This window comes from Rattus norvegicus, chromosome 16 (genome assembly GCF_021556685.1).
Source record: "Rattus norvegicus strain SHRSP/BbbUtx chromosome 16, alternate assembly SHRSP_T2T, whole genome shotgun sequence".
In the NCBI taxonomy this organism is placed as follows: domain Eukaryota; kingdom Metazoa; phylum Chordata; class Mammalia; order Rodentia; family Muridae; genus Rattus; species Rattus norvegicus.
In genome coordinates, this window is record NC_141549.1 from 900874 (window position 1) to 926648 (window position 25775).

A 25775-nucleotide genomic window follows, 5' to 3' on the forward strand; every position below is an offset into this window, starting at 1 on the left:
CCGACTGAATCACCTCCCCATCCCCTGGACATAAAATCTTTCATCATGAAATTATTTTAGCATTTTAATCCACCAATAAACAATTTTAAAAAATAGAGTGAGTTTTTTTAAAGCCAAATGAACGGCATGGCCTGCTTAAAATAATTACTAACTTAGGGCATATTGATCAATTTATAGGGTCTAAAATAAAGGTGAAAAAATAAACTATGCATTTTGTTTGTCAAAAGGAATACGGTTAGCACGATCTAGAAACAGATGCCAGCGGAAGAGAAGAATCCAAGATGGCCAAAGAGACTTGATTAGCATTCACCTTCTTTACAAGGAAGAATCAAAGCTCAGGTGGACTGCTGCATTTTGAGGAGAACAACCAGGAAGAATGCTGAAACTCATTGCTTCAAAGGGATGAGAGGCACTACTGAGTGAGGTAAGATAGTCTCTGCTCCTGCTCAAGGACAAGTTAGTGCTGTTCTCACCGCAGTGAGGCTCTTACAGAAGGACAAACTCCACTCCCTGCTTCCCCACTTCCTCCCCCTCCTTCTCTCCCTTCCACACTATGGGCTTACACACAGCAAGGACTTCAGTATGCCAATCCCTCAGTCTTGACCTTCCCTGCCTTCAGAAATTGCAGGGTGAATTCTTAGCCATCTCTAGTTACCTCGAAATCTCCATTGTTAGTGCAGGGCTCAGCAGGCCCACTGGGTGTTTTCTTTTGTGGTGGTAGAAGGTCCTTTCTCTGGTGGTGCACATGTGCTCACAGCTCCCATCCCATACAGCTGTCATGGACATGGTGGCCCTAACAGGTCCTCATAGCTCTGTGTCCTGGAACACAGGAGCCTCTGCTACTTCTTGCTCATCTGATTATTTTTCATTATGATGACATTCCTAAATCCACAAACAGATGTCCTGGCCTACCAGTTACCTACACAGTTGCGCTCTTTGCATAGTTGGTGGAAAACCAGAGAGTGAACAGATGCCTGTTGAAGATCTCACTCCATGAGAAGGGGTTCTCCTGGGGAACCCTTCCTTGACATAGAAGAGACATCATGTATCCAATGCACCCCGCCCCCACCTAACCACAGTGTTACAGTAGGCTCCTCTGCTCAGCTCCAAGAGGTTACTGATGCTCATCCCCCAAGCCCTATACCCTTCTAGTAGTTTCTGGCTAGTGAATTAAATGTGTATCCTTTTAACTGTGGCTGGGAGAATCCTGGTGCCAACTTGGAGTACCTGTGGTCATCATTACATAGGACCTAAAAGCTCTGGACAGTCACCCCCATACACAACTGCCCTGATGGCATGGGGTCCTTCCCCAGGAAGACCAGGGCTCTATCCTTCAGTTGCGTACTCAGGTATAGGTGTATGTGAGTATGTGTGTGTTGTGGTGTGTGTATATTCTGTTAGTTTCACCAAAGACAAGGTGACCCACTCACCTCAGCAGGCTCAGAACTTCCTTGATTTTAGTATCAAGAGTTCTACATCCTGAAAAGGGAGACATGGTTAGCCCCCCTGCCCTAGAAACATCCTCTTCCATCAGCTGCAAGCATAAATCTGCAGGTTAGGTCACCTGGCCATCACTCTCCCCTTTTACTACTCATGGCGATCACCATGGCTACCAGTTTCTGAGATGGTAATCTCACACCTTGTCCTCACTGTTACTGCTGATGTCACCTGCTGCCAATCCTGGTCTAAGAGATAAAAGCCACTACCAAGAGGTCTGCCCCTGTATTGGAAACGTCTCACTGTGGGTGGGATGGCAGAGTCAGGGCCCTGCTGTGGGATCAGTAGGGATGGAATCCAGTCGGCCATCGTGCCTTCTTTTCTGTGTCTTTGGCTCCTCCTGACACCTGCCACAATTATGGTGGCAATTCTGCTCAGAGTATGGACCTTATTTTCCCAGCTCCATGGTCCTCAAGAGCAGCATGTTAGCCTCTACTCCCAAACAGAGGAGGTACCATGTCAGTAAGCTCTGCCTTGTGTGGCCTCTGGCTTTCACCTTTTCTCCTACTCCCAGCCTGTCAAGCATCTACTCTTAACCCTTAGTCCTTAGCCACACTCCTGACCAACCCAGACCAATTTCTTCCCTCCCCTTAGAAGACCCAGCACTATCCTGGCTGTTCCTTGTAGGTATGATCCTAGCTCTTAGCTGTGACCAAGAAAGGAAGAGAGCACGAGCCTCTATAAGGCAGAATCTAGCACTACTTCAAGCAAGGGCATAACACTGATCTTGGACACTAGAAAATGATGTCAACTCAGTAGACCTGATTACCAAATGTTCAAAGTCACTGATCCAATCACCTCCAATGCAATTTCCATCATCCTGTTCCTTCTCAACCAGACTGAGACCTTGACCTAGCCAATTCATCTGGGGTCAAGACAGCAAAAGCCTGTATTTGGAGCTCTGCCTGCAACCTAGCCTGGATCTTCAACCTCAATGTCTTGCCCCCACCTCTTACTGCAGAACTGAAACTCCCAGTAGAGATAGGAAAGCCTGTGACTTTCACACTCAGCCTTAAATTGCTAATTATTCATGCAGGGCTTTTTATTGTTTGTTTCCAATCAATAGATTGCATTCAGAGGGGGCCATGCAATTTCATTGTCCTTATGATTATGATTTTGCTGTCCTTTCCAACTGCCTGCCCTACTTCCCTCCAGCCTAGTTCCTCCGCAAAGATTTTTCCCAGCATCCCCAAGTGTTGTCATCTCCAACCAGATCTCAGATTCTCCACACCACCAATGGGTACATCTACAATGCTTCTGGCCAACAGACAAGCCTCCATCATCCTACCTGGATTCTACTCCCTTAGACCACTCCAAAGCCTGGCCAGGTTCTAAGATTGCCGTGGGTCTGGCCTACAAGAAGTTCACTAGAGACTGACTTGGGATGGGTACCCATGGAGAGTGAAGTGTGGGGTTGGTGGAGGAGGGAGAGGCTGATGTCAATGGGGTTAAAGCAGACACACAGTCATACCTGTGGGGCAAGAGACAGGGAAGAGCTTCTCGGGAACATATCTAGCAGCTGTAGAGTTGGGAACAGACAGAACTCTGCTTGAAGGACTCCTTGAAATGAACTTAGCCTCAGACAATGAACCAGATTCTAGTCTCCTGGTCCTGAAGTGGGTGTGGGAGGTTCCTAGAAAACACCACACAGACCATGGGAGGAAGAGCAGAGGAATGGAGAACACAAAGACCCCATGGACCCGCTTCTGGGCTAAAAGCACAGGATCCTATGCTTTAGGGTGACAGGCAGCTCATCTGTTGGCCAGAAGTGCTGTGGATGTACTCACTGGTGGTGTGGGGAATCTGAGAGCTTAGGGCTGCTGGGAAAATCTTTCTCTGTGGAGAAACTAGGGAAGTAGGGGAGGCAGATGAATGGGACGGCAAAATCATAATCATAAGGACAATGAAATTGTATGCCCCCCACTGAATATGTCCTGTGAGATTCCATGAAAACAAATATCACTTTTAACTGAATGAATCTTGGGAAGTGGGGGTCAAAGAAGAAACATGAACTTTCGGTGTACTGGTGACAAGCAAACACCCGTGCGTGACGTGCCATGCCACAACAGAAAGAGACAGAACCCAGCCATCCTTCAGAGTGTTCTCTTCCTAACTGAACCTTGTAGTCTCAGGGGAGAGTTCCTGTCACACACGGCAGAGAGTAGACTTGAAGAAGCTTGGCTCTTAAGCTGCCACAGCCATACTTGCTATGGTCCACTGCATTTCAAGTTTCCAAGGGCAGTGCTAGGGGGTCTGAAGATGGAAGTCCTGGGGTGGGTGGATTTACTGCCTGTGCACAGAGCAGGGGAGTCCATGGTGACGTATGTCTACACCAAGGCTTCCTGATGTCACAGTGGCCCCTCCAGCTGGAGCGCACACTCACTGACTGGATGCCCAAATGGGTGCTCATCCCTCTGTGTGTATACAGACATGCACACATGCTCTTTCCAACACAAATATATATTTAAGATTTACTGTTCTGGAAAACCTAGTGAATAATGTAAATGGTGAAAGCCTGCGTCTGGCAGAAAATAGCACTCGGGCAGCTTCATTGAGATGCAGCCCCTGGTGCAGGCTTGGTAATACACACGCCGTATGAATTATGGATCCGGGCTTTATCTCTCCTGCTACACATGAATGTTTGATAACGATTGCTGCCAATATTATATTTTGTCAAAATGCTCATCTAAAATTCAGTTAAAATGCCTTCTGGTAATTATGCACTGACTTTACAAGGAGGAGGAGAGGGGACACAGGAAGTATCCTATGTGGGGTCACTGCTGGGCGTGTGTGCTCTTGCTGGCGGTGTTTGTGTGCCAGAGGGCAGAGGAAGCTCTGTGGATGGGGGGTGGCATTTCTCTTGTTGTTTCTTCTTCTTCCTTCATATCCTCATTCTCATTAAAGGAGGTGTTATGGTGAAGTATCCTCTTAGCTCTCCAAATGTAATTATTCCTTGGGTATTTTCAAACTCAGCTTTGGCTGACTGGCATCATGGCCCCAAGCATCACCATTTCCAGCCAGACTCCTGCCACAAGCATCTTGAAGGCCACATGCCTCATGGATCTTTCTTATAGGTGAGAAAGTCCACAGCCCTCTGAGCTCTATTGCAGCCGCATCAGACATCGCCAACGGATCACTTCACTCCTCCGCTCCACCTCAGCAGACATCACCAATGGATTATGTCACTCCCCTGCTCCACCTCAGACTCTTTCTGGACACATACATGTTCTGGGTAACTACTGTCAATAAAATAAAGGTTACTTGAAGCTTCTCAGACCTTCTGAAGTTCGAGGGGGAGCCCTACTTCTGGAGAATGAGCTCATGCCATCCCCACTGACTCCCCTTCTTCCAGTTTCATTGCTGGTCATGTCAGACTCCCCCGCTGCTCTAGTGCCGCCCTTTACTTTTCTCCTACTTTTCCATCTCCCTGGAATGTTCTTATGCAGTTCTAAACAAAACGGTGCTGCCTACTAAAGACATGGCTGTCCTGTGTGTGCGTGCTGGGCCCTAGCACAAAGAACCATAGAAGCTGTGCTCACAGGCACACAGGCCAGAAAAGAGCCTAGAGTAGAACCCAGGCATTTACAGATACTGAGAAGGGCCTCTGTGACCCACGCTAGGGACTGTCCCTGTGCGTTCAGTTGCTCTGGGGACCAGCAACAACCTGGAATCCTGTCCTCTTCCTCAGCCTTTCCACTGCCACCTCCCAGAAGTTGTTCTAGGGAAGTCCCTGCCACCATCCTTGATGTCCTTGCATTTCTCTTCTTGCCAGCATCCCCACCATTCCACACTGCCTACCACCATCACCTGTCATCAGGGGACTGAAAGAGTCTCCCAAAGTCTCCTCCGTCCTACCTCCTCCAACTCAGTCTCCAGTGATAGCCAGACTCACCTTTCCAAACCCATTCTTCTCATCTTGCTCATGCACAAAGAACCCTCTGCTGTGGCACCAGCTCAAGAGAAGAGCCGATGCCCTTTGGGGCTTGATGCTCTGTGGCTTTGCTCTGAAATCCTACAGCTGCAGCCTTGTCCACCTCTAGAGCCTGTTCTCTTTCCTCAGGCTCTGGGGTCAGCTGGGAACTTTTCCCCACAGCTGACCACCACTGTGTTTGTGAGTTTCTCAGCAAAAAGCCAGGTTCAAAACAACTGTTTTCCAAGTGGGGTGAGATGGAATCTCAATGTGTCTTTGATTGGGACTCTTCTGAGAGCTGGTGTCTTAAGGGTTTCCATTACTGTGAACAGACATCATGATCAAGTCAGCTCTTATAAAGGACAACATTTAATTAGTGCTGGCTTACAGGTTCAGAAGGTCAATCCATTATCATCATAGCAGGAGCATGGCAGCGTCCAGGCAGGTATAGTTCAAGAAGTGTTCTACATCTTGATTGGAAGGCAATCAGGCGAAGACTATCTCCAAGCAACTAGGAGGAGGGTTTCAAAGACATCTCCCCACCCCAGGGACACACTTCCTCCAACAAGACTACACCACTTTAACAAGGCCACACCTCTTAATAGTGCCTCTCCCTGGGCCAAGCATATTCAAACTACCATAGCTGGTAAGCATGAGCATTTATTCATATGAAGTTCATTGACCTTCATTTCATCTTTATCTCAGTGACTCCGGCAGAATGCCAGTCATTGAGAAATCAAGTAACAACAAGTTCTGGAGAAGACATAGGAAAGGGAGCCCACATATAATACCAATAGGCATGGAAACTAGCCGAAAAACAACAGTCCCAATGTTATGACCTGGCTGTAGTACTCCTGGGTGTTGAACTGAAGGACTCCAGGTCACCTTATCACAGAGATCCTTTCATGCCAATGTCTGTCACAGACCTCTGAGTAATAGCTAAGTTATAGATCTAACACAACGGAGGGGTGGAGAAAATAAGCGGAAGTCTTTGCATCCATAAAGAGTGAGACTTTGTTGTCTGTGAACCAATGAATGCCAGTGGAAGCAATCGTATTAAATGGATTACGCCAATCTCAGAAAGACAATTAGCACATGTTTCCTCTCACTTAGAAGTCTTAGGTTTTATAGATTCTCTATAGATACATAAACATCTACAGCAAAGTTGTCACTGTAGAAGCAAAACTTAGAGGGGAAAGGGGGAATAGCAGAAGTGGGGTGAACCAAAAAGAGGCTTGGGGGGCATGCCCTCAAATTTATCATGTTCTTACATGAGAATGATCTTATGAAACATAGTATAGCACAATTAAAATTTTTGAGATAGAAAGTTGGAAGCAAAACAAGTGTTTTCAAATTAGAGTTGGATTTCATGACAACTGAGAGAGGCAGAGGCCCCTGGGGACTCTCTTGGGGTGCTGAGCTGCAGTTCTCACAGGGCTCCTTATATAGACTGGAACTGAATCAGTGCACACAGCCTCTAACCTTGGCTATTCAGGGTCAGGAGCACCACGGCCTCCAGTCTTAGGCTAGATGCTCACTCTTCTGTTGCCTTCAAGAGGTTAGGGAGAACTACAGCCCCAATTCCAGTTCTCAGGGAGGGCTCAAGGCAGAGTGCTAACAGGGTAGACCCCCTGAGGCTCTCCCATCAGTGTGTCCTGCATTCTGAAGGAGTCTTCAGCCTCTCCCATTTTCTTCTGCAGCCACTGACTACTGCCACTCTGTACTGCTGCCATGCTGGGAACTGGGACAGGAAGGTGAAAGTCACAGGGCTAATGGCTGAAAGCTCTCACATTCTCAGATGGGCCAAACAGATGGGCCAGGCTAGCATGTGAGCTCACAGGGGGTGGGGAGAGCAGAAAGAGAAGCTGCTAGGAGGGCAGTTGGGGTAGGCTGTGAAGGATAAGGAATAGGAAAATGGAGAGGAAGGCCTGTCAGGCATCACTGGAAGCTCACCCCAAAGCCCAGAGTCTGGAGAGAGCCCTTGTGGCAATGAAAGATACAAGGAGTTCAATGGGCCAGAGCTGAGGGTCAGATGAGAGGCCTGTGTTCTGAGGTCAGGGTATCTGGACACTTACCATAGGTTTCACATGGATAGTGGACACCCAGGTCACAGAAGGAGTCAAGGCTGGAACTGAGTGTTGTGCCTATCTGTCTACCACATAACTTCTTCTTGTCTCTAAGATAGCTCTAACCTCTTATCTCCAGACTCACTGCCACTACAGTGGGTAGTGCCCCTCTACCCATTGAAACTCTGCAGCCTGGGGCTCCTCTAAGCAAAGCTGGCAGATGAAGACTGAAGCAGTGCCCACCTTCTAGGTATACCAGCTCTCCAGAGAGCTAACTACCGTGGGTGTTATTTACATCTGCATACCACCAGAGGACCATGTTGAACAGAAGCTTAAGCCTTTACAGTGAGCCTTCCTGGAGGCCAAGGAATGTCAGGCAGAGCATTGGCCATCCTGCCCAAGCAATAGACCCTGTGTGGGAAGAACCATCTTGAGTATCCCAGACCAGCATACCTCACAGGGCTGATTTGCTACTGCCACCTCTCACAAACCCCAAAGAACATAAGATAAAGGGTGAGGTACCCCCACTGTACCCTGACAGAATTCCTGATTTGAAGGTCATGAGATTTTTAAAAAAATGGCTGAGGTTTTTGTTTTTGTTTTTTTTTTGTTTTTTGTTTGTTTGTTCTACACTTCAGTGCAGTTTGTTATGGAGTAATAGGTAGCTATGCCAGTAGGAATAGATTCTGCTGTCATGGAAAACTCACCCACAGTCATTTGAACAAACAGCAGCCAGCCATTTTCCTGCACAAGAAGGATGGCTGCGAATGCAATCAAGGCCAGTGTGTTTGCCCTTTTCTTCAAGTTGACGAGAAGGCTGCTGCTGCCCCATGTGCCGTGTTCTAGTTCCTACCAGGAAGTATAAAGAGAAGAAAAGACTTTCCCAGCCATACCAAGCCTTCTTTATATTGGGGGAGCCTCAGTTTCCCAAGAACCAGTAGAAGCAGCCCAGGTCTGCTTAAGTCTTTGAGACTTGGGTCATAGGGCCACTCCCAGATGACAATGGGACACAGAGACTACCACGAGTGTCTTGTGCTACAGTCTATCCATGTTAGTCAGATCTCCATCACAATAGCAAAATGCCTAAGAAAAACAACGTTAAAAGAAAAAGATTGGCTTGTTTTGGCTCGTGGTCTTAGAGGTGCCAGTACATGGCCATTTGGCCCAGCTGCCTTTAGGGTGACATGGAGGAACAAAAAGGGAACAAAAGTAGCAGGATTGGAGGTGGGGACTGGCTCAGCTGTAGGAGGGATAAAGGTGTTGGGGCTGGTGTGAATACAGGTGTCATGGTGGGTTTGGACAGATGACAGTTTTCTAGGGTGGAGTCACACATTCAAGGAATCAAATAGATTAACACTGTTTAGACTAATCCTGAAAGAAAGGGGACTCAGATAGACACAATTAGAAGAGATAATGGGAAAATAACCACACACGGGGGGGGGGGGGGGGACAGAATTATAATAGGGAACTCAGCTCAGATCTTTGAAAAGAAACGAAAACAAATGGACAAAATGAGCGATTTATAAAGAAAGCATCAATAGTGAAAACGAGCCTCATTTCTCAGGGCCAAAAAGGAGAGCGCTGTCAAAAACCTGTATCCACTGCAGGACTAGCCTTGCCCTCCACCGAGAGACTCCTCAAGGAGAGGGGAACTCTGTGCTCCCAAATACCGTACAAGAGTGAGACCAGACACCAAGAACCAGCAAAAAAAGTAAAGACAAGATGCAAAAATAGTAGAATAGGCAGAAATGATGGCACAGGTGCCCCTACATTTGTGTTGCAATCCTCAGATACCCAGTGTGATAGCTTGTAATCACCTAGGGACAGAGTCTCAGAGACAGACTGTCTAGATTTGGTTGACCTGTGGGCATGTCTTCTGAGGGTTGCATTGATTGCCTTAACTGACATGGGAACATCCAGTCTGAGAGTGGTAGCACCACTACTTGACTTCATTCCCTGAGCACCGCAAAGCAAGCTGAACATAGAACACGCATGCGTCTATTTCTCTCCACTCCTAACCATGGAACCGATGTGCTCGGCTGTTATAAGTTCCTGCAGCCTCGTCTTCTTGGCTATGATGGACTTATACCTGGAATTATGAATCAGAATAAACCCTTCCTCCCTGAGTTGCTTGTAGTTAGGGTGTTTTATCACAGCTGCAGTAATGAAACTAGAAATGATACCATAAGAGGGATATCAGGTAGGAAGCCGGTTTTGTGATACCGACCCACTGCTTAACACAGGAACACACTGTATGCTGTCAGCTGTTTCCCTGATGACTCTGCTGCTGGTTGGGGCAGGGGCTCAGCTCCAGAAAGTCGGGGAATGAGAGAGAGAGAGAGAGAGAGAGAGAGAGAGAGAGAGAGAGAGAGAGAGAGAGAGAGAACACATGTACTGTGTGTGTCCACCAGGTAGAGAAAGCCACGTGTTCAGGCTTCACATTCAGTTTCTACAGCATACATCACTTTCATGTAGCATCTGAACTCCAGTCATGAGCAGCTACATGTGCTGTCATTATGGCAGTGATGCAGAAGTCCCAAGGAACACATGCGTAAGTAGAATGCACATTTGAAAGGGGTAGCATGCCTCAGCCTTGGGGCTGATACTAGTAATTCAAGATGCTTCTTCATGAGGCAACTCATATAATTCATCATACTAAAGAAAACCATACCACTTTCCACAAATGCCAGTGGACCCGTTGACTAAAAGTCTTGATTTAAACATTGAATAAAATAGAACACTCTGGTAAAGATGTGTATCTTATAACTCAAAAGTTGGAATCGTTTGTTTGTTGCTTATTTACTTGTTTACTCACTCATTTTATGTCAGTCTTATTATGAAGCCCAGACTAGCCTTGAGCTCCCAACCCTGCTGCCTCCACCCCCAGAGTACTGAGATTACTCAACACAGCTAGTTCCATCACTCCTGGCTCTCAGAGTAATTTCTAATGGAATCATTCCCAGGAGCATCAGGAACCAGCATAAAGACCTTGGAGCTTGCTTGCATCACCGTGCTGGCCTTGGCAGAACATCTCTCCACTGGTGATGGAGATGGACACATGACTTCTTATCACGTAAAAGGTGAGGGAGAGTGATGGGGAGGCAATTCTGATCCTTGCATGTAAGAAGAATCATGGCTTCTCCCTGATACTGTCATCTCCGTCATCACTCTGAGGACGAGCAGTTGACATCTGCTTCCAGGTCTAAGGAAGCTGAGAAGCTTGTGAACGCTGAACCCTCCCGAGGCAAGCCCAGTCAAGTGAGGCCTGCATGAGCCGCCTCTCAAGATTACTCTGACCAGTGTGGTTTTTATTCAACATACCATGGCAAGAGTGCCCATTGCACGGTAGAGTTAAACACTCTGCTTGCTGCCTTCACTGATGTAATTAAGAGAACAAATATAATGGTCCAACGTCAAAAGAGGAAAACAGTGCTAAGCCAGGCAAGGTGGTGCAAACCTCAGGCTTCTGAGGCAGGAAGATTACCATAAGTTTGAGGACACCCCAGGCTACATAGTGAGCATAGGGCAAGCCTGAGTTATATAGCAAGACGATCTTAAAAAAAAAAAAAAAAAGAAAACCAAACCTGGGCCAGTGATATGGTTCCATGGGTAATGGTGATTGCTGCTAAACCAGCCAGCAACAGTTCAATCCCTGGGGCCTATATGGTAACTGACAACCAAACCCTACAAGTTGTCCCCTGACCTCCACACGTGCACATACATAGACAAAGTAAAGAAGGATAATTTTTTAAGCTTTAATTCAAATAAAATAACACTGAAAGAGTTGTGTTAGGTTTTGTTGGTTTGTTTTGTTATTTTGAGACAGTGTCTCTTAACATAGCTCTGACTGGTGTGGAACTCACTATGTAGAACAGACTGGCTTGTAACTCAGAGAGATCCACCTGCCTCTGCCTCCTGAAGGGAGGAACCAACTGGGATTAAAGGTGTGTGCCACAACCCTGACTTAACTAAAAGAGTTTTAGTATGAATTAATTTATATCAAAAAATTCAGTGGCTTTCTCACATACAACAATAGCCAATTGAAAAACAGAAAAAACTCATTTAAATGAAAAAAGATAAAACATCTAGAAATCTATCCTATATTGGATGCAAACTTATCTATGGAGGGAAATGTGTCTAAATCTTCTAGAGAACATAAATCAAGACTAAAACAACCAAAAAGATACTTGACATTTTGGGGTGGGGGAAGCCATGTTTGGCAGACTCTACTTCTCTCTACATTAATCTATATTGGTGCTATCCAAAAATAAAAACAGAAGTTTTTAACCCATCCAACTAAGCCTGTATCTAAGAAGAGATAAAAAATCGCTGGAAAAATAAACCCACCTGTAATTAGATATTAAAGGTGTCATCTCACCACCTTGAACGTCATTTCTCTGAATAGACAGGGTTTATACTAGACATTTGTCATGTTTGGGGTCACCTAGTGTCCATTGGATACTCACCGTGTTAGGAGTGCTTTGGTCACCTCCAAACAAAACAGTGAAGCTAGCTAGCATAGCCTTGGGGCAGCAGCTCTACAAACCAGGTGACCCACATGAGACTCAAGTGAGGGCGATTGAGAGAGCAGATGCTTCCTGAAATCTGACTCCATGGAGCTGATGGTGATGATGGTCCTGAGGAACCAGAATCCCTTGAGAACAGAGCAGCCTCCATGACTCTACTGCCAATTCCTGGGAACCCTAAAGACACAGTGAGAATCTGGGCTGCTGTACAGCATTCTCCCACAATGCTCTTTGTGATAAATATCATTAAACATTGTGTTAGCCCTACTAGCCAATGCAATCAAATAAGGGAAAGAATGAGGTGTAATATTAAAGGAACAATAGGGAATTGTGAGTAGATACAATCCTTGATAGGTCCTTTTCCTTCTCTAATTTGCAGGTTGGGCTTGTTTACTAAAGCATGAAATGTGATGTCCACAAATAGATCAAACAGGTCAAATACATCTGGATGAGTTAGTAGAAATGATGGCTAGCATTTTTGAGCACTCAACGAGTATCATACATAGCTCTGTAGGCTTATAATTATGTCACAAGCCTTTGGGATGATCCCAAGTCATTCTCACTTTTGCAAACCTGGAAACCAGGGGCAAGGAAGTTTCTGAAAATTCACATATATTTAGGATGATGTTTGAATTATAAGGAGAAAAAGACATCACTGGGTGATGTGAGGAAAGATAGCCATCTAGAAAGATAAGGAGATAGCCATCTAGAAAGATAAGGAGAGTCTCTTGTCTTTCTGCTGTTAAGTCTACATCTGATGTGAAAGACGGGACTTAAGTCATAACAGAACCATCAGAAAATGCAAGAGAATGTTTAAAATGTTGGCATGAAGGATGCCCTTTTGAGTAAGATACAGCATTCGGACGCCGTCAAGATGAGCAGCACTGCGCATGATGATGTGAGTCGGTAGAGGCCAGGTTCAGACTGCTACAGATGTAAAGTAAAATGACTCCAACACACACACACATTAACATGAAGCATCTCACCCTGCACAGAGAGAGTAGAGATTAACCAGGAAAAATAATCATACTCTGAGTGCCAGCCAGCCCATGCAAGTAAGGATCTCATACGTTGCTAAGAGAAAAGCAAACCTCACACTTGATAGTATTTTCCCTCAGGGATTTGGTCTTGCTTTAGTCTACCCCACCCTTCCCATTCCTTCCTTATAGACTGAGAATGTCTACTCCATGCCATTGGGTATTAACATTGGGTAGTATATTTGGGGCTTTTGCACAACATTGGGTATTAACATGAAAGTTGGGCCTTTTGTTGGTTTTCTTTGGTTAATTTTACAAGGACTCAGAGCTAAGAGACTGACTTGAGTCTAGGAGACACTTTGGACTTTTGGACAGTGTTGGAATAGTTAAGATTGGATGCACTGCGCATGATGATGTGAGTCGGTAGAGGCCAGGTTCAGACTGCTACAGATGTAAAGTAAAATGACTCCAACACACACACACACACACACACACACACACACACACAAACACACACAGTCTGCATCTGCCCCCCAGCTAGTAGCTCTATTTCTCTGAGCATGAATTACGTGTGGCATTTCTATTATGAAAGCTTTGGGACATGAGACCTAGTCAGCAGGCATAGTCCACCTCTGATAGGTCTACAGCATGGCTTCTTGCTCTATCAAGATGTGCTAGGGCAGCAGTCCCCTGCCACTGTGGACTGACTCCACACCCATGGCAACACATTACCTGACTTGATGAACTGATTCTTATGAAACCATGAAGAAAGAAATCCTTCCTCCTTACAGTGATTTCTGTCAGCAATTTTGTCACAGCAAAGAGGAAGTAAACAATATGTATGATGAGTTGGTGACTTTAGTAGAATCAGCCATTTGAATGTGGCAAGATTAGGGACAGAGAGAATTTCTGTCCCTAAGTAGTATGTCAAAGTAGTTACCAGAACATGCCTCAGTGAAAGCCATTTTCCTTTTTTTGCTGATCAAACCTGGTGTGTTTGGTTTGCTCTTATTTATTTGGGACTGGTATTTGGTTTCCTTGACTTATAGCAAGAAGTGGCCACATGCTCTGTTCTGGCCAATGAAATACTCAGAATGTTAATTCTTCTGAATAACCCACTAACTGAGCTTCTCCTTCATGCTTTGAACACAATGCTAATGGCTTGCTTGGGGCTGCAAAAGCTATCTTGAGATCCTGAAGTAATAATTTTGAGGACAAACTTGCCAGATATCTGAGGATGCTAGAATAGAAAAGAAAGGTCGGACCTTGACACTGTCAGTGAACTCTGCTCACTGCTAAAGTTCTTGAGTGAGGTTTAAGAAAAATGACTTTATAGGTTGTCATGTTTTAAATACACTTGGCCCAGTAGCACTATTAGGAGGTGTGGCTTTGTTGGAGGAAGTGTGTCACTGTGGGTGCAGGCTTTAAAACCTTGTCCTAGCTGCCTGGAAGCCAGTCTTCTCCTGCTTGCGGTCAGATGAAAATGTGGAACTCTCAGCCCCCCCTGCGCCATGCCATGCTTCCCACCATGATGATAATGAACTGAACCTCAGAACCAGTAAGCCAGCCCCAATTAAATGCTGTCCTTTATAAGAGTTGCCTTGTTCATGGTGTCTCTTCACAGCAGTGGAAACCCTAACTATAACACGGATAAAAACATTTTTTATTCAAAGTTTTTGTTTGTTTTTTGAGACATGATTCAGATGGCCTTAAACTTGTTATGTAGCCCAGGATAACCTTGACATTTTGATCCTCCTGCCTCCACCTTCCAAGTGCTGGAATCACAGATGACATTACATAACCAGCTCACAAGGCACTTTCTTATCAAGAGAGGAAAGAGACGCCAGGCAGAGATTGGAAACAAAGAGATGAGACCAAGTCAAGGGGGCAGAGGGAGCGGGAGCAGAAGACTTGGTAAGAGCAGATAGTGGTGAGGAGATGGGCAGCTAACACGTAAAGAGGTTTGAGCAATGGGTTGGGCTTGGGGGTCTCCTGCAGGCAATGAAAAGGGGTCACCACAGTCATGTGGATCATAAGCAGTATGACCTGCTCAGCTTTGCACTAAGCTCACACACCTTTGGAAACATTTACTCAACTGTACTCTCTTCGAAAGAAAAAGAAATCAATAAACTATATGGTTGTATTCTTTTTTCTTCATATCTAGATCATTTTAATATGGTATTTTATCAACTTCTTAGAATTCCATGCATTGTATTTTGATCAAATTTAGACACACACACACACACACACACACACACACACACACACACACAGGTCTATGACACTTCTGTTTCTCTCCAACCCTTTAGAATCTTTCCACATCTTCTTCCAAGATGGCCTCTGACCATGAATTACGTGTGGCATTTGTAATTGAGTACTCCATAGACTTATTCTCTGCACTTTGATCTGTTACTGAGATTCTGTTCTAACCTCCATTCACTGTACAAAGAAACTTCTCTGATTAAAGTTGAGTGCTGACCTCATCTATGGGCATAGAGATGAGGTATTTTTAGAGGGCAGTTTATTAGTATGTTGTTCATTTAGCAAAAATAGAACTACATGTGAGCTCCCCAACCATGGGTTCTTGGACAGAATTACAGAATCAGGCATGCATGTCTCCCTGTAGAATGGGTCTTAAATCCAATCAGAAAATGGTTGGTTATGGCCATAGCAAACATGCCACTATGTATCTATGGGCATACCTTGCCATGCCAACATATGAGTGGAGTGATGCAGACAGGACAGAGTGAGAAAGTCTGCTTTTAGTGCACACAGTGTTTCCAGGAAACCTGTCCATCCTGGTTGCTCAGGGGTACCCATTTTCAGGCCACTTCCTGAGCCTCTAACCTGCACTCCTCCCCACAGTTGCTCTTGGTCAATGACAGGACGTTTCCAACTGGTACCGTTGCTCCCTCACTTTATAGATGGCTATCCTGGATTCTGAGAGCTTAAGGAATGACCCAGCTAAGGAGCTGCACATGTCAGAACCAGTCTGTGTCTGGGGCTCACTCCTGCTCTCTCACACAGGTCCCTTTTCTGAGCCTCCACCTCACTCCTGTGACCCACAGGCACCAGAGGGCCCTGGTGCTGGTGAGGTGACACACAGCAGCCATCTTTGTGTCCATCTGACTAGCTCAGATTCCGATGATAAGAGTCATCCTGCTGCAGAGCAGGCTATGTGCTAGCCTTGTAGAGGTGAGTTTATTATTGTCTAGACTGTCTGTGGATGACTGGAATGGCTATCTTTTCCTACTAAGCTACAACTTGAAGTTTATGTGTCCGCTTTTAAAAATCAATAACCTCCCCCCTGGGAGACACCCTCAGTAGGATACAGAATTGCTCCTTGGCTGCTGTGTGCACTTGGTAGGTGATGGACCAGCTGAGAAACTAGTTGGATACTGTAACAAGGTGCCCTTCATATGTTGTCCATGGACCTGCACACGACACTACCCCGAGATGGGTCCGCACCATCAGTCTCATGGGGATAGTTGTCGCTCACCACTAACTCCCACAGGAAGCTACAGAAACAAACTCAAAACTACAGGTAAGAAATCACCCAGTACTGCCCCCTCTTCATGTCACTGTGGGGGTGGCTGATCACAGTCAGTCCACATCCACTGGTTCATCTACTCCGGGCTACTTTGTCTCCTGCCATTCTTACCCAAACATCCAAAACTCTGTTTGCAAAAGTGACCTTGTGCTTGTGGATCTGTTTTCCTGGGCCTCAGCTTCTCCGTACATAAAGGAGAGATGAGAGATGGCCTCCCGTGTACTCACACTGCTGAACTGACATAGTCACCTACCCTGCAAGGCCATGCATGGCACAAACCAGGTCCACATGTCGGGGCATCATCAGAATCTGAGCTAGTCAGATGGACTTTTCTTGTTGTTTCTGACCTGTCTGCAGAGTTTATGTGGGAGGATCCCAAAATCAGTAGGATGCAGGTACATAGCTCTCCAGAGGAGTGAACCTTCCTGGTTTTCAGACATAAAAATGGGATTGGTCAATGGGGGCTGCCAAGAGCCTGAAAAGAAAGGCCAGGCACCAGGCACAGCCAGGTACTCCAGACTGCCCAATGGTTATCACAAAACTGTCCAGTACCTAGAGGCTGTGGTGTCAAAAAGCAGAAGCAGCTGGATGGGGCAGTCACCCAGCTTACCCTAGAGTAAGATATCTGCACCTTGAGACTCTAGCTCTCAACCATTCATTTCCACCAGAGCTGGGGACAGAGTGGCTGGGGTACAGGCCACAGCTGTGTAGTGAGCAGATGTGAGTTTGGTCTCTGTCCATGAGACTGAATGAAGGAGACTGTGGCAAGGAGATGTGACTTCCCATTCCACTGTCCCCTCCTCCTTCAAGAGCACAGCCATGCCTGGTCAGAACAGCTGTGGGTCTGTCAAAAGTTGTTTTGGAAGCTGCAGAAGCCCACAAATGGAGGCAATATTGAGGATGAGGAGACACCAAGGGAGTTCCTCAAATGAGTTCCTCAAATGAATAGTGATCTCAGGGCAGAGGCAGAATGTTGAAAGATTCAGCACAGCCTCCCTGATACATACATATATATGCAGCATGTACCCTGCACAGGCTCACAAAGTCCTTGCTGATAGGAGTCCAAACTAGGGATGCCTTGCCAAGAGTGTTCTCACTTCTCTCTCTCTCTCTCTTTGGTGTTAAGCAGGAGCCAGTGTGTTGGTGGTATTGAAGGAGGCTGATCTCTCACCACAGCAGAGATCAGAAGAGCTAGACCTGGCCTATGGCTCTTGGTGACACAGAGACAGAGCAGACAAGGAATCAGCCCAAATGACAGGCACTCCCAGATGGAGCTTGGGGCAGGCTGCTGGCCTAGGATGTGCCAAGCCGGGCAAATAGCCGTGCCAAGAGCCTGTTCCTTCAAGGAGCATGCCAGCACCAGGCCAGACCTTGGGCCAAACGCTCTTCCACCCACAGTGCTTTCTGCAAGCCTCAGAGCTGCCACTCAAGGGAGGCTCTTTCTCCAGCTGAGGATCTTCTTCCTGCCCTACCCACACTGGGTTTCCTTGGGGTCACAGATTATCACCTTCCTTGGGTCCCCCTTGGCCTCTGGCTACAGTGTCCACTTTCTGACAGTCACTGGGTCTGACTGTGATTTAATTGGGAGCTTGCAAAACCCTGATTGTCCCATAATTATAAGGCAGAGAAATTACTGGAGCATCAAAGGTTGCTCCCAATTGCTAGATTAATTGTCCTTCGTTATCTCTTCATAGAAAAGGCCACTCGGCATAGACAAAAAGCCAGCCAGTTTCTATTCTGCAGCAGCCTGACAGGAGGATGAGAGGCTGCCGTTGGCCCCCAGCCACATCTTCAGGCAGATGAAACCTCTTCTGTGCCCTGCCAGCCCCAGCAGACCACACGCTGAACCCTGTCACCAAAAACTAAGTCATCACACAGCACAAACTCCAATTCCTTTCACATCAGTCTGACGGTGACCCTCCCTGTCCCCTGCCTTGCCAGTTCTCAGTGGCATGATCTATTGCCTTGCTTTGCGTGGTGCTGTGTGAGCCCGCATGTGGAAAGGGTGCGCAATGGCCTTCCCTGTGTCGGGTGCCATGTAGCATCCTACACCCTTCCCTTTTGCAACTAGGATTGTACATGCTATTTTTATATCCTGTTTGCAAATGGGACTCGGGCAGGTTAAGCAAATTTCCCGAGATCGAAGCCTAGAGTGGTAGAGCTAGGATCTGAGACCAGGCACCTCCTTGGATCACTGTTCTTGGTGTCTGTGTTCAAGGTGTGTGGACATGGGGGTGTCCCAGGACACTGAAAACTAGAGTGTGAGCAGTGGGTGCACACTGACCAGCTGTCTGGGCACATGTGTGCATTTGGTTCATTCGTCTCTTAAAGTCCTAGTCAGGTATTGATTAAATCATTGCAACTCAGAAGTAAATAAACTTGATTTTAAATGTCTGAGCACAAACTGTGAGCCAAGCCCTGGGATCTCCCAAAGTGGAACCTGGAGACTATTGACTTTAGCTCTTTCTGCCCCCAGGCAAGTCCAACCCTAGCCAGGCACTGGAGAGAAAAAGGCAACCATGCAAGGCTTTGGAAAGAAAGCAGTCCCAGAGGAAGGACAGCCATGCAAAGGTTGGAGCTGAAATTTTGACTGGTAGATCCAGTTTTCAGAAAGGGCTGTGGTGTGGTTGGGGGGGCTTTCATGGTACTGATGATATGAGGCTTGTTCGTTCCTCTGTCCAGCATTCAGTGGGAGCTCAACAAAGTTCCATAGGGTGAAGGAAATAATGAATGAGTAATTCACCAAGCACAAAGAGTTGCGCTGTAGAATTCTCCTCCCTAGGCCAGGTGCCTCGAAGTCAGGGAAAGGAAGACAAGGAACGGGAAAGGGACACTGCGGGGCTTTGGGGTATGAAAGCTCTGGCCCAAACTGTGGACGAGGGCTGGAGTCCAAGAATAGTTTGCAGCATTTCTCTTTAGACCTCTCTCACTCCGAAGAGGTTGTGCTTAGTAGAACTGGACTAGCCCAGTACAATGGACCCCAGTATCAAGAGGACCCCAGTGGTGACTTGTTTCTCATCCCTGTTGAATAAGACGCTGCTGTATTACAAGTCCACTCCCACATATCAGCCAGGGGCAGGAGGCCTCCCAAGGCTCTGAAGCCATAGCTGTAGTAGAGTGGCCAGCTACAGGGGCTCTGGCTAGCATGAGAGTTGGCACCTTAAAAAGATGACCCTGTAGGCACCAATGGGACCAGAGGGCTCCAGAGTCCCTTGTGAGTGTTCCCTGAATGCGTGAGAGAAAGGCTGCTGCAAGCTGTCAAGGCTGAGCCAATGCTCTCAAACCCTCGGTGGGCTAGCCAATCCCTGCACAGGACGGTGGGAGGTGAGAGGAAGCTGTGGATACAACAAAGGGCAATGCCAGCTCTATGTGAAGGAAACATCAGGTCAAGGTGAGAGACAGCTCCCGAGTACAGAAAGGGGCCAAGGGTAAGAGGAAGGGCAGGCAGTGGAGTGTGTCATCCAATGGAGAACAGAGCTTCTGTACAAAGGCCAGCTCCAAGGCCAGCAGCCAGACCAGAAGGCCTCTGAGGTGGCCTCTTGCAGGCCATTTGGGATATTTTTCAGGCGTGGGCAGGAGCCTGCTTGAACCTTCTCGGCCCTGTATTGGAGGCAGGAATTAAACCGTTCTGTTCTACTAAGGCGTTTCATTGACTTTTGGCAAAACACGATGTCCTGCTTCAAAGGGACGGCAGCAGCAGGCTTAGGGGGCTCAGTGACATCAAAGGAATATTAGCGAACAGCGTAAGCGTGAGCTGGCTGCACGTGCAGCCCACTCAGGCTGGCCAAGGGACATGTGGGCCCCCGCACGCAGGGAAATGGTGCTGGGGACAAGATGTGTACCCGGTGTGGGTGGACCCCAGATGTTTGCAAAGTAATTCAACATGTTGCCTCAGCAGAGGCTCCACTGGGCTCTTTTGCCACCCACCCCGCCCCTCCCGAATTCCTGACAGGCTTCAGGTGGGGGTGGCAAAACTTGGTGCCTCTAATCGCAGGCCTCCCCAACTCCCTCAAGACCATTGAGAAGGACTGAGCCCACACAGACCAGAACATTCCTCAGAGCCACAGGGACATGGGGGTGGAGAGGGATTTTCTTGATTCCCAGAAGCCCCTACATGTTCTGGGTAGAGAGTGGGAGAGGCAGCCATAATAGGGAGCAGAGCAGGCCATTCCCAGTCCAGGCCTCTCGATCCAGTCGGGGTTTAGTTACGTTCCTCATGGCTGCGACAGGATGTCTCTGTATTCATCTCTGTCAGTCTGGTGGGGGGGGGGGGTCCATTACAGAAGTGAAGGCATGGGAGACAGGAGACAAGGCAGCTGGCCACATTGCACACAGTCAGGGGCAGAGATGTGGAAGTGCTTATTTTCAAGGTTTTTTTTTTTTTCCTTGCTATAGAGATCTGCCTTCAGGATGACTTGAGATACTGCCCAACCTGTTCCATTCTTAACACCTCTCCCCCAAACACACTTCTGAGCATGGGTCTCTATTTCACAGCTGCATGGACTTAGCCTGCACAGAGCTGTGAGCTTCCCCAGGAGAGCCCCACACACACCCACCACACCAGAGAAGAAGAAAACCCACAAGTTCCAAAGATTTCCTGACACACTTTCCCCACACCTTTTTCTGGAAGTGGCTGTGTGTTATGAGCTCTGAGACCATATATTTACCCACAATTTATTATCCAATTAGCCTTCAAAGTACCGGAAATCTGCAGAATATTGTCTTGTAGTACTTTAGACAAAAGTATCTGGTACAGTATCATAGGGCTCTATTCTCAGCCCTTGGCTTCCTCCATCTTGAATTAGGGTCCCAGAAAGGCTCCTTGTGTTGCCTACGGAATCAAGTGTGGGGAACAGCGGCTTTAGATTCCAAACAAGGTTATGGATGCATTCCCTGGAGCCCACTGTGTACAATATTTTTCTGTCTGGGGACCCTGGAGGATGTGAGGGATATACCTGAGATCTGCATAGTTAAGGCCAAACCTGGCAGGATGCTGCAGCTTACATCCAGATATCTGAGAGGTAGGGAGGGTGGTGGGACCCCCAAGGACCTCACACAGTCACCCTGCCACCAACAGTGGGACCAGCACATGAAGAAGGATGGTGTCCCCCTCTGTGAGCATGTGGCCATGCATTATGGATGTGCCCCAGCTCTTAGTGCCAGCTGCCAATAGATAACCCAGGAGCCTGGGAACCACCAGCCTGAGAGCAAGAAGGATGTGAACTGGCATCACCTTCTGTAGCCCAGCACCACAGAAACAGATTCATCCTGCAGTCCTTACCGTCAAAGAACACCCAAATGATGTTCCTAGGATGGTAGACTTGGGTGCAGTGGGTGTCATGTAGCTACATCATTCAAAAACTCTTCTGCAAATTGTGCAAACACTCTGGGGCAGTGAGGAGTTGGTACTTGGAAAAGTCCGGAAATGACAGCAGAGCGTTCTCTCAGTCTTATGAAGGGGGAAACTGAAGCAGAGAGAGACAGAGCCAGGTTCTCAAGTTCACATAGTCAAGAAGCAGGTGCATGGGCTAGAATGCAGACTCACGTTGTCCTAAAGGAACCAGTTGCTGACTGGATATAGATGTGGGGTTCTACTACTCAGACTCAAAGCCTAACCATTGGCTTCCAGTCACCTGTCCGACACAGGAAGACGTCTTGACCCGCCAGCTGCTCCACCTGTACCCTGAGCGTGTTCACTGTGCTGCCCGGGACGCTAATTACCCATAAGTTCTTCGTCTCAACAGCTCCCAGCTGTGACCTGGGGTGAGGGGCGGGGGATGGGAGCAGGGAGTGTGAAGGCTGCTAGAATGTGGAGTTGGGAAATGGCCATCTCCTTCAAAAACAAAAGTGTTTGCGCTCCGGGCATCTCAAGAGCCTCTCGTCTTCCCAGTCACCCGGCAGAGTGCTTGCCGCTTGTCAAGTGACTCGTTTCATCGACAATTCAATTGGGCCAAATTACATTATGTATGCAAATTTCCATCTGCCAATCAATGTGGCTTGGACATCGCTGTCTGTACTGATTGGGGTCTCCAAGCTCCTGGCCACATTCTGCCCACTGAGGGAGGGAGGGAGGATCAAAGCCTGGGTTTTAGATACCAGAGCTCCAGTGTACCCAGGAGGAAGGAGAGTCTACCTGCAGTGGAACCAGGGTACATGCTGTCAGAGCACCTGCTCTGGGTCTGCCAACGCAGACTTCAGACAAACAGAACCTGGAAGGTGTTATAGGGAGACTGTCTCCATGCTGAAAAGAAAGCACAAGAATTTGGAGGCCACACTGCTCAGGTTAAGAACCCAGCTCAGCCACTTGTCTGCTGTGTGGCCTTGGACAGATTGCCTGGCTTCTCCCAACCTTACTCGTCTTTTCTGTAAAATGGGAGTGAATTTGGTCCTCCACATAAAATGATCCTGAGATCTTTTTATTTTGATCAAGGGTCCAGGATCCCGTAGGCTCCCAGTTGTCAACAGCATCATTCCCACCGAGCGTCTTTCCTGATGTTCGAGTCCTCAGGATTGGTACTGTGATCCATCAGTCGTGGTCCAGACACCTGATCCGGACCCTGGCAGGTACACAAGTCACCTGAGGCACAGAGTCGGAGTCACTTGTGAGTACCAAACTGGTGGCAGAGCTGAGGAACTCAAGACAGAACTTTATCCCTAGTACCACGTAACCGTCTGCACAGTAGGGGACAAAGGGATATTAATTGTGCCCTGAGGGGCCAGGCTTTTTCTTTAGCTGAGAACTGCCTCTTAGGGTTGCCTCCACTGGCCTCTCTCTCCCCATAGCTGCTTCCTGCTTCCTGCCCTGAGTTCTATTGTCTACCAAACTCCTGGAAGTAGTTTAGCTGTGACCTCTTCTGTGACCCTTGGAAACTGCTTTTTATTCCTCCCTCCCACAGACCCCTTGAACTCTGAGCATCTCCTCCTAGCTGTTTCCTCTCTGTCACTCCGTACCACACAAGCACTGTGAACCCCACGGTCCTCCACCTGCCCTCTGGAACCTTGCTTGCCTGGAAAATAGGTGGATTCCAAATGCAGAATCCCTCATCTGAAGTACTGTTCAGGTGATGGCCTTTTAGTGAGCTCCAGAATACGGTTCCTCCCTCCGTGGTGGGGAGGGGGCCAGTTAGAACCATCTGAGAGCTAGGGATCAGAATCCAGGAATCCAGGCCTTGCCCTAGGGTCACTGACTCCACCCCCATGCTCCTGCTACCCCATCACACTCTCAGCAAGCTTTGGGTCCTCTCTCATAACACTGTGCGGTAGGCAAGGCTATGCCCATTTTACTGTCCTTATTGTGACATTGGATCTTGTACCTTTGACCTCATACATGCTACACAGACACTCTGAGCTACATGTTCAGTCTAGATATATTAATTTCAATGTCCCCAATATTACCACAGGCTCTGATCCAAGGAAGGAAGGGAGGGAGGGAGTAGAGAGGGGAGGGACCAGTACAGTACATACCGCCCACGCACGCACCACGCACGCACCACGCACGCACCACGCACGCACCACGCACGCACCACGCACGCACCACGCACGCACCACGCACGCACCACGCACGCACCACGCACGCACCACGCACGCACCACGCACGCACCACGCACGCACCACGCACGCACCACGCACGCACGGTACCAGTACATACAGCCCATTCTGCTTAGGGTCTGATTCTGAGTTCTGAGACCAGCAGATAAGTAGGATATGGCATAGACTGGGCAGGAAGGCAGACAATACCATAAACCCTGGAAGGCAGAGCTGTTCTCTGCCACGTGGGCTGCTTGCTGGCCCTGCACATCAGCCATGGTGACAAAATAGAGATTCATCTGGTAAGGCATGAGGACTGTCCTCGTGTTCTTTTTGATGTAATGACAATTTGACCTTGAGCAAAGAGAAAATACGAGATAAATGGAAAGTTCCGGGAAAGTAGAAGCTTGAGGGTGGCCTGGAATGTTGGGACAGTAACAGGGAAGGAGGGAGGGCAGAGAATCAAGAATGTCCCTGATATCTGCCTTGGAACCACACACCGCAGTGCTAGGAGGAAGAAGGGACCCAAGCCAGCTGTGAGCCCAGGTTGGATAGGATAGCAAGAGGCACTGTGGGCCTGGTAGCTCACCCAGGTTCCTGTCTAATGTGTCCTGACACTACCCCTCCCCCAGACTTGTAGCAACTAAAGGTCTTGCTCTCCTGGCAGGAGGCACGGGGACAGGAAGTGGCATTTCGTGGCACTCTGATCAGGGGCATGAAAACCACCGCTTCTCCAAATTGGTTTTCCGACAGTAAATTATAATTGCTCTTCGTGTTCTAGAACTGAGGGACTGAGATTAATTACGGCTCTGTATCCTATGGCGCTCTGAACTTTAAGCACAGCCTGCTGTGCAGCTTGTTAATAAGCAGAAGGATCTGGGGGACTTTTCAGATGAGCAAATAGGAAAAGGAAAACTATTTGAATTGGAAGGTACACCTGTGAAGATCGGAAGGGACTTTTCATACCTCTGCATTCATTCGAGGAACTCGAACACACCATGGCTTCCTAGAATGGAGACTGGGATGGACCTCCCCCTCCTAGCCAAGAGTGGGCCCCTCTAAACCTGCTGGAGACCCTGTATGTGACATTAGAACAGCAGCCAGACTCTGAGACTCTCAGGTGAGGGCCACAATCGGAACGTCAGAATGCAGAACTGGGAAAGCCATCCCCCTCTCCCCGGTGTGTGCTCACGGAGCCAGACACTATAGTAAAATGTGATCCCGATATCTTCAGGATCAGAGTCCCAGGCATTTGAGACAAACCTCTCATTTCTGTAATTGGAACTGATAATGTTTTACAAACCTTATGTGGCTAAACAAAGTACATTCAATATAGGACATTTTTGAAACTTCTACATCAGAAATCAGACTGATTCTTCCCTAAGGTGAAAGACATACTTGGGACTCTGAGGAGAACTTTGAGGAGACAGTCTCTGAGGAGACATGCCCTGAAGATACATTCTCCAGTGAGATATTCTCTGAAAATACATTCTCTGAAGAGATATTCCCCTGGGAGAATCTCGCTCCCATGATGCTTTTCAGCATTCCCCTCATCTTTTCATCTGTCCTCCATAAATGTTGAGTTCCTTGACAGGCATGGGGTATACGCCCTATACAAGTTGCAACTAAGAAAAGTCCTACAACAAAGCAGGAGGTTTCGGTGATGTTTGTTGAAGGAATGTTATATACAGTTCAATCCCCACACTTACCCAACCTTTGTTT

The 25775-nt window shown here is 47.6% G+C and overlaps 1 long non-coding RNA gene across 3 annotated transcripts; it reads right to left on the bottom strand.

Moving 5' to 3' along the window:
• Positions 1-21186: 21186 nt before the first annotated feature.
• Positions 21187-24053, bottom strand: LOC108353065 (uncharacterized). Of its 3 annotated transcripts, none has more exons than XR_015640150.1 (3): positions 24035-24053; positions 21808-21991; positions 21187-21357 (listed from the first exon to the last, which is right to left on the bottom strand). It is a non-coding gene; the product is annotated as an uncharacterized LOC108353065 (long non-coding RNA). The 3 variants fall into 3 exon arrangements; XR_015640149.1 differs by lacking the exon at positions 24035-24053 and adding an exon at positions 23922-23968; XR_015640148.1 differs by lacking the exon at positions 24035-24053 and adding an exon at positions 23004-23104.
• Between the last annotated feature and the right edge of the window lie 1722 nt (positions 24054-25775).